Consider the following 10,649-nt stretch of genomic DNA (forward strand, 5'->3'; position numbering starts at 1 on the left):
ATCTCTGCAACACACGATCCCAGCGCAAGTAATCAAATGCCCCCTTAAAGTCAATAAATATGCCAAGGACATATTTATTGACGTTTTCCCTAACTACACTCTGAACATACAACCACGCATCCTCTATACCACGTCTTTTCCTAAACCCATACTGCCTATCCGACCTAACACCCCGAGTTAGCTCCTGAAGCCGCTCAACCATAACCCTTTCCAGCACTTTTCCAAGTACTGGAAGGAGGCTGATACCACGATAAGATCGAGGATCGCTCCTGATCTTATCGGGCGACTTCAAGAGTGCAACGACCCTAGCAATTTTCCACTCGCGTGGAAAATATCCCTCCCATATGCATTTATCATAAATGGCCTCCAAATATTCCGGAATGAACTTCCACAAGCATTTGCACATCTCTCCGTTCAAACCATCGAAACCTGGAGACCTTTTAGACCTGACCAGGCCAAATGCATAATCCAACTCCTCAGCTTCTATTGGAGGGACAGGCACCTCTTGTGCAGGAGGAACCTGAACCTCAGCCCTGGGAAAAAACTCGCCTAACAGAACATTGGCACACTCTCTCCACGTCGATAATACAGTATCACCTACGCGAAGAGAGCTAGCCATCTCATTTCGACGACCCCGACAGATCCTATAGACCTGTCCCCAAGGGTCGTCCCTATTTTCCCCCACAAATCTCCTCCACTCTTCCTCCTTCACTCTCACAAGCATCTTCTTATACTCTTTCATCCCTACGCTAAATTGATACTTGAGCTGAGACAGATTCTCCGAATTGGTCCGCCTGCCGCGTTGAAACAAACGCCTCAAGCGTCGGACAGACCTCCTCTTTGAATTTAACTCACTCGTCCACCATTTCACACCTTTCATTCTCACAGCCCTAGCTTTCCTAAACAATAAGTCATTCACACCCCAGACACATTCATATAGACGAGCAATTTGCTCGTCAACCCCCAATTCCTCAAACTCCCTAAGCGGTATATCCAATACCGCTTCCCTAACAGTATGTCCATATCGGTTCCAGTCGGTACACGAGGTACGCCATCGCCTCAATGGACTCCCCCCTTCTAGCTGCGGGGTACGGGGAGTAACCATAATTTGTATTAAATTATGGTCACTAATTCCCCAACCCCCCCTAACACTCCATTTACACTCGAACCTACCCGCTGCTGCGTCATTCATGAGCGTCACGTCAATGTCACTCACACCTCTAGGCCCCTCAAACGTATACCATACGCTTGGTTCGTTTGCTACAAGAAGGTTATTCGCCACAACCCACTCGCTCATAACCTCACCCCGAGTGTGGCTCCGATATCCAGCAGTATGCCTGGATACCTTGCTGAACCACATCGGGGAGGTAGCATTCGCGTCAAGACACACGATGGCAGGAATGCTACTCTCAAGTAGTAGCACCGCATCAATGTATCTTAAGTAGGGCTCTAGAGGCTCGTCAGACTTGCAGTACAAGCTGACGACATTCATTCTGCCGAATTCCCCCTCGACACACACACATACTCCCCACTGTGATGAGTCAACTACTACACAAGAGTAGCTTGGCTCACACACAGCTACTGCGGCCTTGACTCCAAGGTCCGTAAAGACCCTGAAGCCCCCAGGAAGGCCTCTCACCACCCCATTGGTGGAGTATGGTTCCTGGAGCAAAGCAATGCCGCAGCCCCCCTCCGACATACACGCCCCCAATTCACACATCACGGCATATGACCCCTGACAGTTCAGTTGATATAGTTCAACCATCAATGTCTAGCGTTCGCACGGGCAACAATGGCACAGTACACCGGGCAGACAGTGGACATCATCAGATGTCCGGCTGGCTTGCCCTTAAATGCACAGTTGCGACAATGCGGGGCATTGCCACAACCTGCACTCCTGTGTCCTTCTTGCCCGCACCTACGGCAGACATCCTTCTTGGCTCTGCATTCTGCCACCCTGTGGTCAAACCCCATGCATCGGAAGCAGCCGGGCGTCAGTTGGTCTGGCCGTACCCGGAAGGAAAACCACTTTATGTAGCAACGACCTGCTTCCAGGAGGGCGGACATTAGCATGTCCGTTCCCTCAAGGACAACATTCGTCACCCCATCGGGGCTGACCTTCCAAGGACGGCTGATCATCCTCACGTCCTTCTCACGGCACCCAGGGCTGAACTCCTTGAGGTTCAACCGGAACAACTCTCCCATGAAGTCCTCAGGGGAGATCTCCGTGTGGACCCCCTGGACCACAACCCTAGGCCCCAGCTTCCGGCGTATGCTCACATCGAGCCCCACTTCAGAAAACTTGGCATTTTTTGCCAAGTTATCCCTCTCGGCAACGGATGGGGTGCGAATAATCGCACCTCCATCCTTCAACGGGCGCACCTCGTGCACCCTAACCCCCATGGAAGGCCCTACCTCCTTCACCACTTTCTTAATCACCTCCTTGGAAGTAGTGGGGGTTTTACCCCTCACTACGACCGACCAGGTCTCAACTGGCTTGGGCACCGGCAACGCAGGCAACACAGGCGCAGGCGCCTGAGGTGCCGGCATCATCGCTGCACCAGCCAGCGCAGCTCCAGCCGTCCTCCGAGGTGCTTCCTCCCTACTTGTCTTTGTGGCTTCTAACCGCCCACGAAGATGGGCGATCTCCGCCACCATCTCCACAAAAAGCTCCTCGAACTCCAAGGAGTATCCCAGGAGGTCCTTAGCTAAACTCTTCGGGACGCCGTCCATGTCTATGACGGCTCCACTAAAGGCCGTCACAATGGACTTGAAGCGCCCCATAAACTGCACCCCAACTTTCTTGCGTTCGGCATCCCCACCGATCGCACCCAAACCTTTCAGGGAAGCACCCAATTCCCCACGGATTTCCTCCAAACGCTTCCCTGCGGGACCTAATTTTTCCCCCGTCTTCCGCCCCTTGCGCCCACTCCCAATCTTTCCGCTTTCGGAACCACCCTCGCTTCCACTCACCTTTTCAGGTACCTTTAAAGATACCTTCTCCACCGGAACCGCTGCACCTCCAGCGGTCTTCTTCTTAGAACGGGGAGGAGACCGCAAGATCACCTCCTCCTCTCCGGACGTCGTCTCGTCCATTGCCGACGATGGCACCGCCGACCCGCTTGGAAGAGAGGTGTTCGCCCTCTTCCTCAACCCTTCTGATTTGGGCATTGCCCAACTCTCCACCACTAAGGTTGCCGAGTTCGCCGTATAAAGGCCTCCCGAGCAACAACAAAAACTGGGTCCCTTTTGGGCGACGGCAACTACTGCACGGCAGGAATGAGCCCCGCACAGGTACGCACACAGCGGCTGCACCTATCGGCGAGCCAAAGCAAAGCGCGAGGGCGTAGCCCACAGTGCCAACCAAAGGTCTGGCAAAGGCCACCACCAATGCCTTGCCGGACGGAACACTGTTCCCCGAACAAGGACGGGTCGACCAAGGTGGAGCTAACGCCGAGCTCGACCGCAGGCAAAACGCAGCACGCTCTGTTCGCGGCACCTGCACAAAGTATTCAACCTTGGCGCAGTACTTAACCCACGCACAAAAGGGGACGCCCTTTTTACTGTTGCCAAATATGGCAATATAGCGGCACGACAGACCTAGTGTACGCCCGCACTGTACACCCACACCGAATGTAACGGCACGCGCCAAAAGACCACGCCAGAAATTAGCGGCACACAAAAATTGTAAACACCTTGGTATAGCGGCACTCACTTGAGCGTCCCACAATATACCAACAAGGTACACTTGTACACAAAGTACAGCCACGCGAACAGTGGCGTCACCAGCACAAACCGTAGTCACCTGAGCAATTGCTCGTAAACAATGCACCGCTATGGTACAGCTACGCACAACACACCACGCCGAAAAACAACGGCACGCCCGCAAAAGTTGTAAACAACTTAATGGAAAATTTCCAACGCTGTATCTAGCGGCACTCACACGCACGCACAATGTGTCTATAGCACGGAGTATATTGGCACTCACTGGAGTGTCCAACAAAACTACCGTACGGCACTTAATCACTCGTAAACAGTGTACAGCTACTACAAAGTAGCGTCACTCGCACAACGGCACTTTCAATCACAATTAATTGTAAACACTGTACCGCTATGGTACAGCCACAACAATATTAGCGTCACTCGCACAACTGTAATACACCGGTTATCACACACGAATATAAACGCAAAAGAAATCGCAAAAATCGCTAATCACCACTTAGCACACGACACGTCCGCACTATTCAACAGTCAAACTGAGAATGAGTAGATAGGGACAGTAGGAATCTCGTTAATCCATTCATGCGCGTCACTAATTAGATGACGAGGCATTTGGCTACCTTAAGAGAGTCATAGTTACTCCCGCCGTTTACCCGCGCTTACTTGAATTTCTTCACTTTGACATTCAGAGCACTGGGCAGAAATCACATTGTGTCAACACCCGTTAGGGCCATCACAATGCTTTGTTTTAATTAGACAGTCGGATTCCCCAAGTCCGTGCCAGTTCTGAATTGATTGTTAATTGATAATCGTTATAATTTAAAAGGAATATATATCGAATGATATAATTCCTTAAAAATTTTAGCAAGAAAGTTCCACAATTGGCTACGTAACTACTATCCGGGGAACAAGAATCGTAATTCTCTATTTACCCAGAACGAGTACATAAACCATGGTATTGCTTCCCAATCAAGCCCGACTATCTCAATCTTCAGAGCCAATCCTTATCCCGAAGTTACGGATCTAATTTGCCGACTTCCCTTACCTACATTATTCTATCGACTAGAGACTCTTCACCTTGGAGACCAGCTGCGGATATTGGTACGGCCTGTTGAGAAGTTTGCGTGACCCCACCATAAATTTTCAAGGTCCGAGGAGAAAATATCGACACAACAGTAAATGTCATGCTCTTCTAGTCCATCTACCATATCTCTCTTCGAAAGACTTCCATGGTAGTACGACTATAAAACAGAAAAGAAAACTCTTCCGATATCTCTCGACGGCTTCTTTATGGTCGTTCCTGTTGCCAGGATGAGCACAAGGCCCATTTTTAATAACAAACGGATACTCAACAGGTTACGGAATTGGAACCGTATTCCCTTTCGTTCAAAATAATTCAAGTATTTTAATTATTTTTAAATATATTTTTATTAATATTTTTTTTTATTAAAAACTTGAAAATTTTCGGCTTTCGCCTTGAACTTAGGACCGACTAACTCGTGATCAACCACTGTTCACACGAAACCCTTCTCCACTTCAGTCCTCCAAGGTCTCATTCGATTATTTGCTACTACCACCAAGATCTGTACCAATAGCGGCTCCATGCAGGCTTACGCCAAACACTTCTAAGCACACTATTGTACCCTCCTACTCACTAAAGTTTCAAAATTTATAAATCAATCGAAATTGTTTTATAAATCATCTACTTTAGCGGTAATGTATAGGTATACAACTTAAGCGCCATCCATTTTAAGGGCTAGTTGCTTCGGCAGGTGAGTTGTTACACACTCCTTAGCGGATTACGACTTCCATGTCCACCGTCCTGCTGTTTTAAGCAACCAACGCCTTTCATGGTATCTGCATGAGTTGTTAATTTAGGCACCGTAACATTACGTTTGGTTCATCCCACAGCGCCAGTTCTGCTTACCAAAAGTGGCCCACTGGGCACATTATATCATAACCTCAACCTTCATATCAAGAAAGGTGAGGTTCTTACCCATTTAAAGTTTGAGAATAGGTTAAAATCGTTTCGACCCTAAGGCCTCTAATCATTCGCTTTACCAGATAAGATTATTTTATATAATTTTTAAATGCACCAGCTATCCTGAGGGAAACTTCGGAGGGAACCAGCTACTAGATGGTTCGATTGGTCTTTCGCCCCTATACTCAATTCTGACAATCGATTTGCACGTCAGAACTGTTTCGGTCTTCCATCAGGGTTTCCCCTGACTTCAACCTGATCAAGTATAGTTCACCATCTTTCGGGTCACAGCATATATGCTCAAGGTACGCTCCAGTTAGAGGTATAAATAATAATAAATTATCATTATACATAACTATATGGAACGCCCCGGGATTGAATTAATTGACTATTTATTAAAAAATAGACTAAAAATTAATCCCATTATATTTAAGTTAAGTTAATTATGCCATTAAGTTTAATATAACTCAATGACTTGCACATATGTTAGACTCCTTGGTCCGTGTTTCAAGACGGGTCCCGAAGGTATCCTGAATCTTTCGCATTGTTAATCATATAAATGCATACAAATAAATATTAATATCATAGATATTAAATTTTTTGTAAAATTCAAAAAATGAATTTTAGCATTATATATAATAAAATCTATCAACACTTTATCAAATCATTAGTATTTATTTTATGTTAATATGCTTAAAAAGCAAATTAATTTAAATAAACTTAATATCACCAATGATCTTTTGATAAATACTTTATTATGTTAATAGATTACAATGTCCTTATATGAAAAAAATGCACATTATTTTTTTAATTATTTAATGATGAATTTTTCATAATGGATATTCAGGTTCATCGGGCTTAACCTCTAAGCAGTTTCACGTACTATTTAACTCTCTATTCAGAGTTCTTTTCAACTTTCCCTCACGGTACTTGTTTACTATCGGTCTCATGGTTATATTTAGTTTTAGATGGAGTTTACCACCCACTTAGTGCTGCACTATCAAGCAACACGACTCTTTGGAAATATCTTTCTAGTAATCATTAACGTTATACGGGCCTGGCACCCTCTATGGGTAAATGGCCTCATTTAAGAAGGACTTAAATCGTTAATTTCTCATACTAGATATTAAGATATTCCATACACTGCATCTCACATTTGACATATAGACAAAGTGACTTAGTGCTGAACTATTTTCTTTTCGCTCGCCGCTACTAAGAAAATCCTTGTTAGTTTCTTTTCCTCCCCTCATTAATATGCTTAAATTCAGGGGGTAATCCCATATGAGTTGAGGTTGTTTTAATATTCTTTTTTTATCTTCTCACAATTTAATAAAAAAATTATATCATCTTTTCATCTCTATTTTTCTTTTCTCCTTTTATATATTGTAAATATATAAAAATAATAATAATGTAAAATGAGGCAATCCTAGAATAAAAAATTTAATTTTTATGCTAGACATTCCTCCTTTTAATTACATATATAAATTATTATTTTATATATATATATAAATAATATGAAAATTTTTTGTAAAGAATACTTAGATTCAATATTTTCATCATTTCATTTTATTTGAGAGGATTTTTTTTTTAAAGAATATATAATAAATAAAATTCATTATATATCTTTATTTTTTTTGCTATTAATATTATGAATTATTTAAAATCCAATAATATACACATTTGCTTAAATTCAATTATTTTTATAAAAGAATAAGCAACTTATTTAGCATAGTCTTACAACCCTCAACCATATGTAGTCCAAGCAGTACTTTAAAATTGAATTTAATGTACATAACAGCATGGACTGCGATATGCGTTCAAAATGTCGATGTTCATGTGTCCTGCAGTTCACACGATGACGCACAGTTTGCTGCGTTCTTCATCGACCCATGAGCCAAGTGATCCACCGCTTAGAGTATTTTTTTATTTATTTTTATTTATAACAAATGTCAATTTTTTTTTGCATATATTAATTGAAAGAGTAAAATTAAATAATATTAATAATATATAAATTGATTTTCTTTCAATAATATATATCAAATATATTTAACTCTAAACATTTTTATTAAGTTGCGAATGTCTTAGTTCAACAATAATACAGTGGTGGTATTTATTATGATTCAATTATTTTGTATTTTTTTAATCATTTTATGTATATATAATAATATAATAAATATATACCACTTTTGTTATTGTGAACAAATTAACTTATCATTCAATCAAATGAATAATAAGTACAACTTTTTATTTTCATGTTTAAAGGTTTTTAAAAGAAAAAAATAAGAAAAAACATTACAAAATGTACCATCATATATTATATTTAATATGATATAATTGATGGATCACAAATTGAATGAAAAAGAATAAAAAGAATTATGGATTCAAAATAATTATATAAATTTTTTTTTTTTTTTTTTTTTTTTTTTTTTTTTTTTTTCTTTTTGTTCGTTTGTTTGCTTGTCTGTTTGTTTGTTTGTTTGTTTGTTTTTCTTACGGATATGGAACACAATAATGATCCTTCCGCAGGTTCACCTACGGAAACCTTGTTACGACTTTTACTTCCTCTAAATAATCAAGTTCGGTCAACTTTTGCGAAACAACCGTGACACACGAGGCGTCACAGTGATCACGTCCGGAGACCTCACTAAATAATTCAATCGGTAGTAGCGACGGGCGGTATGTACAAAGGGCAGGGACTTAATCAATGCGAGTTAATAACTCGCACTTACTGGGAATTCCAAGTTCATGTGAACAGTTTCAGTTCACAATCCCAAGCATGAAAGTGGTTCAGCGGTTTACCCGGACCTCTCGGTCTAGGAAATACACGTTGATACTTTCATTGTAGCGCGCGTGCAGCCCAGGACATCTAAGGGCATCACAGACCTGTTATTGCTCAATCTCGTTACTGCTAGACGCAATTTGTCCATTTAAGAAGCTAGTGTCCTTATAATGGGACAAACCAACAGGTACGACTCCACTTATATAAACACATTCAAACACTTGTACATTCAAGATGTACGCATGAAAGAAGGCTATATAAGTTTCAACATCATAATCCTGAAAGCATCTATTTAATATATTTGAGTCTCGTTCGTTATCGGAATTAACCAGACAAATCACTCCACGAACTAAGAACGGCCATGCACCACCACCCATAGATTCGAGAAAGAGCTATCAATCTGTCTTACACGCTTATGTTCGGACCTGGTAAGTTTTCCCGTGTTGAGTCAAATTAAGCCGCAGGCTCCACTCCTGGTGGTGCCCTTCCGTCAATTCCTTTAAGTTTCAGCTTTGCAACCATACTTCCCCCGGAGCCCAAAAGCTTTGGTTTCCCGGGAAGCGACTGAGAGAGCCATAGTAGTAGCTACACCCAATTGCTAGCTGGCATCGTTTATGGTTAGAACTAGGGCGGTATCTGATCGCCTTCGAACCTCTAACTTTCGTTCTTGATTAATGAAAACATCTTTGGCAAATGCTTTCGCTTAAGTTAGTCTTACGACGGTCCAAGAATTTCACCTCTCGCGTCGTAATACTAATGCCCCCAAACTGCTTCTATTAATCATTACCTCTTGATCTAAAAACCAATGAAAGTAGAACAGAGGTCTTATTTCATTATTCCATGCACAAAATATTCAGGCATTTGGAGCCTGCTTTAAGCACTCTAATTTGTTCAAAGTAATTGTACCGGCCCACAACAACACTCGATGAAGAGCACTGAAGTAGGTTTAAATAGGAGGAATATATAAAAAATACATTGTATTAATTATATATAAGAACTCCACCGGTAATACGCTTACATACATAAGGTAATGTACATACCACAATATATAGTTGTACTACCCGTATGAAGCACAAATTCAACTACGAACGTTTTAACCGCAACAACTTTAATATACGCTATTGGAGCTGGAATTACCGCGGCTGCTGGCACCAGACTTGCCCTCCAATAGGTCCTTGTTAAAGGATTTAAAGTGTACTCATTCCAATTACAGGGCCTCGGATATGAGTCCTGTATTGTTATTTTTCGTCACTACCTCCCCGAACTGGGAGTGGGTAATTTACGCGCCTGCTGCCTTCCTTAGATGTGGTAGCCGTTTCTCAGGCTCCCTCTCCGGAATCGAACCCTGATTCCCCGTTACCCGTTGCAACCATGGTAGTCCTAGATACTACCATCAAAAGTTGATAGGGCAGACATTTGAAAGATCTGTCGTCGGTACGGGACCATACGATCTGCAAGTTATCTAGAGTTCAACCAATTTAACGATCAAATGATCGCTTGGTTTTAGTCTAATAAAAGCACACGTTCCATAAGGTCCGTGTTTATATTGCATGTATTAGCTCTAGAATTACCACAGTTATCCAAGTAACTGTTAACGATCTATGGAACCATAACTGATATAATGAGCCTTTTGCGGTTTCACTTTTAATTTGTTTGTACTTAGACATGCATGGCTTAATCTTTGAGACAAGCATATAACTACTGGCAGGATCAACCAGAATAATATTTTTATTTATATATTTTTCTTTGTTTTTCATATTTGAAAATTTCATAAATTACGGTGTATATAAAAAGTAAAGGGGCGACCCCCCTTTAGCTTTTCTTATCAAAATTCAAAAACCGTTTTTTATGAAAAAGAATTTTCGTTCTCTATATTATATATTTTATATAAAAATATAAGAACGATATTTCTTCTTAATATTTGCCAATTTTCAAATAATTTATCATTCTTAATAACATTTTACTTTTTTTTCAAATGCATTTTTAATGTAATAATTTCATATATTACATAATTTTTCTCTTTGAATTGAAATTAATAATTTCATAATTCTATTTTTTAATCATAAATATATATGATTGAAAAAATTTTCTCCTCTTTTCCTTTGTTTAAAATTTAATTTTTCTTATAAATTTTTGTTTTTCTTATTTTTTTCTCTTCATCATCTGTTT

General features: G+C 41.3%; 1 non-coding gene and 2 pseudogenes across 1 annotated transcript; all 3 read right to left on the reverse strand.

Moving 5' to 3' along the window:
* Nucleotides 1-4,226: 4,226 nt before the first annotated feature.
* Nucleotides 4,227-6,996, reverse strand: LOC129251960 (large subunit ribosomal RNA; annotated as a pseudogene).
* Nucleotides 6,997-7,438: 442 nt separating this feature from the next.
* On the reverse strand, nt 7,439-7,619 carry LOC129251962 (5.8S ribosomal RNA; annotated as a pseudogene).
* Nucleotides 7,620-8,210: 591 nt separating this feature from the next.
* Nucleotides 8,211-10,201, reverse strand: LOC129251957 (small subunit ribosomal RNA). The gene has a single exon (XR_008583184.1). It is a non-coding gene; the product is annotated as a small subunit ribosomal RNA (ribosomal RNA).
* Between the last annotated feature and the right edge of the window lie 448 nt (nt 10,202-10,649).

This window comes from Anastrepha obliqua, unplaced genomic scaffold (assembly GCF_027943255.1).
Source record: "Anastrepha obliqua isolate idAnaObli1 unplaced genomic scaffold, idAnaObli1_1.0 ptg000134l, whole genome shotgun sequence".
In the NCBI taxonomy this organism is placed as follows: domain Eukaryota; kingdom Metazoa; phylum Arthropoda; class Insecta; order Diptera; family Tephritidae; genus Anastrepha; species Anastrepha obliqua.